We start from the raw sequence: 6,000 nt of genomic DNA, 5'->3' as shown, positions 1-6,000 counted from the left end.
GCCCACAGCCAGCATCCAAGTACGAAGGGAAAGGAGGAAAAGCCCTTAAGAATAATTGCCAGCAAAACAGCATGTCATGAAAATAGATCTTGAGTCCCTAGGCCTTTGTGCTTTGAAATTTAAATGAGTCAAAAAGAAAAGACAGCAGGACCATATCCAGGAGGGACATAGGATTGCAGAATGGTTTGGGTTGGCAGGGACCTTAAAGATTGTCTAGTTCCAACACCTTCCACTAGACCAGGTTGCCCAAGGCCTAATCCAACCTGGCCCTGAACATTTCCAGGGGTGGGGCAGGATGGACAAACATTTCTCTGTGGATGATGGCATCTGGTGAGGCCATACCATAAGGTGTTTAACCTACAGCAGGTGCTTCAGGAACACTTCCCTTCTTGGTTGGAAAGGGGAATTGGAGTCTCTGGGGTCTTTGTGAGCTGAGCTGGGAACCCAGGGTCACAACACATGCTGGTGCCACACTCCATTGTCAGAGCTGACTGTGCCAACATCCCTGTACCATGGGGACACCAGTGGTACCTTCCCACCTGCAATAAGTAGATTTGGCTGTGATTTTTTGGCTACAGTTTTTTCTTCTGCAGGGTGTGCTGGGGAAGCACTTTTCAACTGCAAGGTCTGCCCCTGCTGAGGCACCACCTGCTGCATAAACAATAAACCCTCACACCCCTGTGGGAAAGAGGACTGGAAGGATTCTGGTTTGATGGCAGTGAGACACAGTTTAAGGTTCTCTTGGCCTTTCATCCCCTGGTTTGTCCAGTGCTCATACCACGGCACAGTAAGTATGTGTGCAGTCAAGGGACTCTGCAAGGGAGGATGAAGTGGACAAGTCTGATAGTTACACTTGAGCTGCTGACTAGGTTTGCCTTTCTTTCCCTCCTTCCACATCTATAAAACAACTTCTCTCATGGACTTTGAATCTCATTACTGGGAATACGTTTTGTAATGGCTCCCGACACTTCTTTCTCAACTGATAATTTAGTTAAGCTCTCTGCTGCACATGCTAATGCTTCAGTGTGGAGGCAGTGGAAAATTATTTAATAAAACTTAATGCCGCTTTCATTTCATGGCTGTTATTATCGAATATTAGTCATTGCTGAGAATCATTCCTTGAACAGTTTGTTCTTATCATCTGTATGCATTTGGCTATCACCTCTTTGAAATGCAGCAGCATCTTGGGTGGCAAAGGAAGGCAGCTTTCATTTTATTCAGCTGTGCATCTCGAAAGCAGTTGTGACCTCAACAAACAGGAGTTATTGTCATTTCGGTGTCCTCTGTGGTAGTTCAGCATAAAAGAAGAAGTTTTAGCTGAAGTGTCGTGAAAGTACATCAGAACTGAAAAAATTACAAAAAATTGGATCTGTTATCAATGAAGCTTTTTTCTCACCAAAAATGTATGTGCTTGGTTCGGTCAAAGTTAAGAAACTTTTTCTTGCTGTTGGGTCAGAAATAGCAACCCTCAGACAGTTTTAACTACTAGGAAGATGTCTCATAATATACCCTGCTTTGCTATGTTTTTTTCTTCTAATGTTCCATTCTGAATGCTGTGTTTTCCAGTCAGACAAAATCAAATTGCTATATGCTTGATGTTGATACATATTCCACCCAAATCTCACCCAGCAGGCAAAACCACTTATACAATTTCATTTCTACAGCTTGGATAACTTCTAAGCTGTTTGGAACCTGCTCTGTGTGATGGTGCTGTCACCTGCATTTTGCACAGCTTTGGTAGGACCAAACCTAGTTCACCAGGAAAGATAAGGAGGTTTGGAAGGTCAGGAGCTCCAGGAACATCTGGAGCATCAAGTGTGAAGTGAGATAACATGTTGGTACCCCCAAAATGCCAGGCACTGGAAGGATTTCAGGAAAATTTATTCCAAAGTCAAGAATGCTAGACTTACAAGGGAAAATTCTTAATAGTGCTTGAACACCGGGCCTGAGAAAGACACATCTCCTGTTCTCTTCAAGGCTTTTATCTTCCCTGGCCTCCCCCCAGGTCCTCTCTGACACAAAGGTCCATTAACTTCTGTGAGGGTTTCTCTCTCCTCATACCAGAGAGAGAGCCTGAAAGCTTCCTCTGGAATGCAGGAGGAAAAAACCACCCAACTACCTTTGAGAAAGGTGCTTCTTCCTAAGCAGGAAAGACTTCCTAAGCAAAACAAGCCCTAATCTCCTTGTCATAAACCTTCTGCAAAGGGTATCTACAGTTACATCAGGAACACACCCATTCAGGTAGAGTGTGTTGGATGGGACCATGCTTACAGCCTCAGGGATCAAATGTCAGTCATGAAGGAGAGAGTGCCACAGGCTGTTTTGTGTGGTTTGATATTCTCATCCTAATCGAGGCTAATTCTGCTTGTGCTTCAGCCCCAACCCACTCCATGGGGCTTCCCAAGGAGGTGTTTATTGTACCAGTGCTCCACCACGGCAGTGAGCCAGCTGGGCCTGCCTTTATCACAGCTTTTCCCTGTGCTTTCCCTCAGATGCACCATCAATATAAACATGGAAACCCTTCATTTCCTTTCTGCTGCGTGGGCGTCTTGAGTCAACTCTCCCTGTGGGTGACTGGGAAAGATGTTTTCCTACCCTTGTAGCATCCATTATGCCTCTGTGTGAAGGGCAATGTCTTCTTTATGTAAATGAAGAGTCTCTGGATATTCAGTGGACTTTCTGAGAAGGAAACAAACTTAATTAAAAACGAGAAGAGATCTCTCATTATTTCCAAAGTCATTCTCGCTCAAAATTTACCTAAACGTGAATTATTTGCTAAATGATAAAAGGGCTTCCTACAGAAGCATCACTGACTCCTGAGCTAGAATTTTCTCCACCTGCAGAAACCGATCCTTCCCAAACTTTTTATCCAAGATGTATTGCCACTGCATGAGTCAGGTAGCAAACCTGATGTTGTAAGGAAACCAAATCTCTTGTCACTCACTTTCAGTTAATTTCTATTTGGAGTAAGATGCGTGGGAAGAGGTAATATCTTTTATTGTCACATTTAGAGAGAATAGGCAAACTTCTGGGTGCACAAGTGTTTCTCAGGGGACAATGTAACCTGTGGGATAGCTGTGTCTACCTGCCAAGCTGATTTCTCTCCTCCTGTTCCAGCCATTCAGAAGACTTGTCTCAAAGACTCACCTCCCCTCTTCCTCCCCTCGAGGCACTGCTGTTGTTTTCCTCTAGTGCCCAACTCTGGCTTTCACCTCTCACACCTTCATCCACTCTGTGCTTCACAGAGCTGACTTCAGTGGAACCTTGAGAACTTAATTCTGCTCAGACTGAGACAGAGGTTCACAGGCATCTTTGGGTTATGTTGGTTCCCATGCCAAGATCTTGCTTTTCCTTGAGCTGTGCAGGGCTGCTTGTGCACCAGAGATCCTTGGTCTCTGGCAGCTGCTGTGTCTTGTGGTGGTGTGGGATCCCTCGGGATAGATACAGATCTATAAATGTAAAATTATTATTATTTTAAAGGTCAGTGAGCCATATTTGCACTACAGGGTTGAGAGTGAATATCTGCCTCAGATGATTTATGTGGGCCAGGATCGTGGCCAAATACTAATAATGTTGATTAAAAAAGTCTGGGAAAGGTGTTCTAGCACTGCTAATATTGAACTTCCTATTATAGCTACAATCCTATAATAAAGGGAAAATATAGTAGGAAAAATAGGCACATATTCAATGTTAGGGAGTTATGGGAATTTTTATCAATTTCGAAGCAAACCCCTACCCTTGTGAAGTCAGACATCTGTAGGGGTAAAGCCAGCCTGTCTGTTCTGACCAATATAACACAAACACAAATAACATAAAGATTTAAAACTCAGGTAGCTGAACTACAACCCAAAGCAAATCAACAGGAAAACCATTAGAAGGATTTGGTTTCTTCAAATGCCAAAAGCATTCACAGGTTTTTTCATGGGAGGGGAGAAGAAAGGAAGATCCTCATAGAGGGTTTAAAAAAAATAGGAGGGTTAAAAAATACCATGTGGGATTTTGAAAGGGGCTGTGGGCAGTTATCTGGCTCAGAAATACGTATTCAACAATGAGTATCAGGGTCAGATGATTCATATATGCCCAAAATCCCATTAACGCAGACATTACATATTAGAAAATTCCCTTTTGTAGATAGAGATCAGTAAACTAAAAGAACACCAGTAAATAATCAACAGACCTTAGAAAAAGGGCAAGGATTAAACTCATCCATCACTAACTAACACATCTGTAGCAAATCCAGAGAAAGGAAAAAAACAGAAAAGGGAGGGGAAAATAAACATCTTTATCATCTTGTACGTGTTCCTCATTTATTACTGCGTGTGTGAAGGGTGAGTATCAGTATCACAGCTGGAAGTAGAGAGAAATGACAAAACAAAGGGCAACATTTTCCTCATTTTGCAATGAATTTGAGGCTTTTCAGGGGGCTTGGGATGTGCCTGAAGGGGGCTTGGGATACAGCCCCGTGGTGCCCCGGCAGGCAGCTGGTGGGGCAAACTCTACCTGGTGCTGTCCATTCACAGGAGACTCATCTTGACATCTGTCAGTGCCATGGCAGAGGATTTTGTCTTCCCTGCATGATTTGACACCGTGCATCCTCAGCAGCACCCAGCTCTCAGAGCACAGTCAGCTCTGGCAGTGCTCCACGTCCCCTGCACACCCCACACCAACGCAGGGGCAGAGAGCTCAGCCAAGGGGGAACCACGGCAGAATGCCTCACCTGGACACGGATTCCTCATGGATGAAAGCCTCACTCCAGCCCTTGGCTCTGTGGAGGTGCTGCCACCATCTGAGCTTAATGGTCTTTTCCAGCCCTTTTCCATATATAAATCATCTGACCCTGATAGTCACTGTTGAATATGTATTTCTGAGGCAGATAACTGCCCATAGCCCCTTTCAAAATCCCACATGGTGCTTTTTAATCCTCTTTTTTTTTTTTTAAGCCCTCTATGAGGATCTTCTCCTCTCCTGGTGTTGGACCCAAGTTGTCCATGTCCACACCAAGAGATCAAAGCTGTCAGGGGTGGAAGGGGAAAAGAATGCTGATGGATTGCAGGAGGAGAAGAGTGGCTGCAGAGGAGGCTTCTTGCTCATGCAGGGAATTGCTACAGGGGTTTGAGCTCTGCCTTGTGCCACCTGCACATGGAGGAGGGGGCTTCCCTGAGACAGAAAGGACTAAATGAGGATTTGCACAACAGACCCAAATGCAATTTCTTTAACCTGCACTCTTATAAAATCAAGTACAACTCATTTTGTTCTGAGTATTTCTTCCTAAAGGTAATCTTTACTGCTGTGATAGTGCTGCTCTTCTTGCTTTCAGTGAAATCTCTCTTTATTAGGCCTTCAGCATTTGTTTCTTCACTAAGCACCCTCTCATAAGTATGGCAGCACACTACAAAGTGTTCTTTTAAATAACCAGACCTATAGCCATGCCAGTAAAGGAACTAGGAATGCTTTATGGTGCAAATCCTTGTTTTCATTGTGTTTTTCCAATTACTTTGTAATTCACAAGGTTCAGTAGCTCACAATGGGTCTCCCAGCCATTACTGCAAATTTGCACAGTTCTGCTGTAGGTGAAATTACAGGATAGAGAACTCCAGCAAGAAAAGAAGCTACTTCACTTTCTGCCAAACCTTCCTTCCCTTTGACTTTCTCCTCCCTCTCTGTGTTCTCTTTTTTCTGCTCTGGCTACAAGGAACGAGTTTCTGTGTGCTGCTGGTGGAGCTTCAGAGAGCTTAATGGAAAATCAAAGTGAGATGGGATTTGAAACTCTTCCTTTCTGACTCATGAGAGTACTTTTAAGCTATTGGGAGGAAAAACCCCACAGCTTCTTACGGGTGTTCAGGAAGCAGCTGCCTTTAGCACTGCTCTCTCCAGCAGGAAAGGAGTTTGCATCCCTATCCCTGTGCTGTGTTTATCAGAGGGCAGGTGGGATAACATGCTTCTATCCTTCCTGAGAAACTGTGAACCTCGAGGAGGAGAAACAAGAAGCCTGTTCATCTT

This window comes from Manacus candei, unplaced genomic scaffold (genome assembly GCF_025592945.1).
Source record: "Manacus candei isolate 608988 ecotype Guabito, Panama unplaced genomic scaffold, ASM2559294v1 h1tg000002l, whole genome shotgun sequence".
NCBI lineage: Eukaryota > Metazoa > Chordata > Aves > Passeriformes > Pipridae > Manacus > Manacus candei.
Note: the sequence above shows the minus strand (reverse complement) of the source record.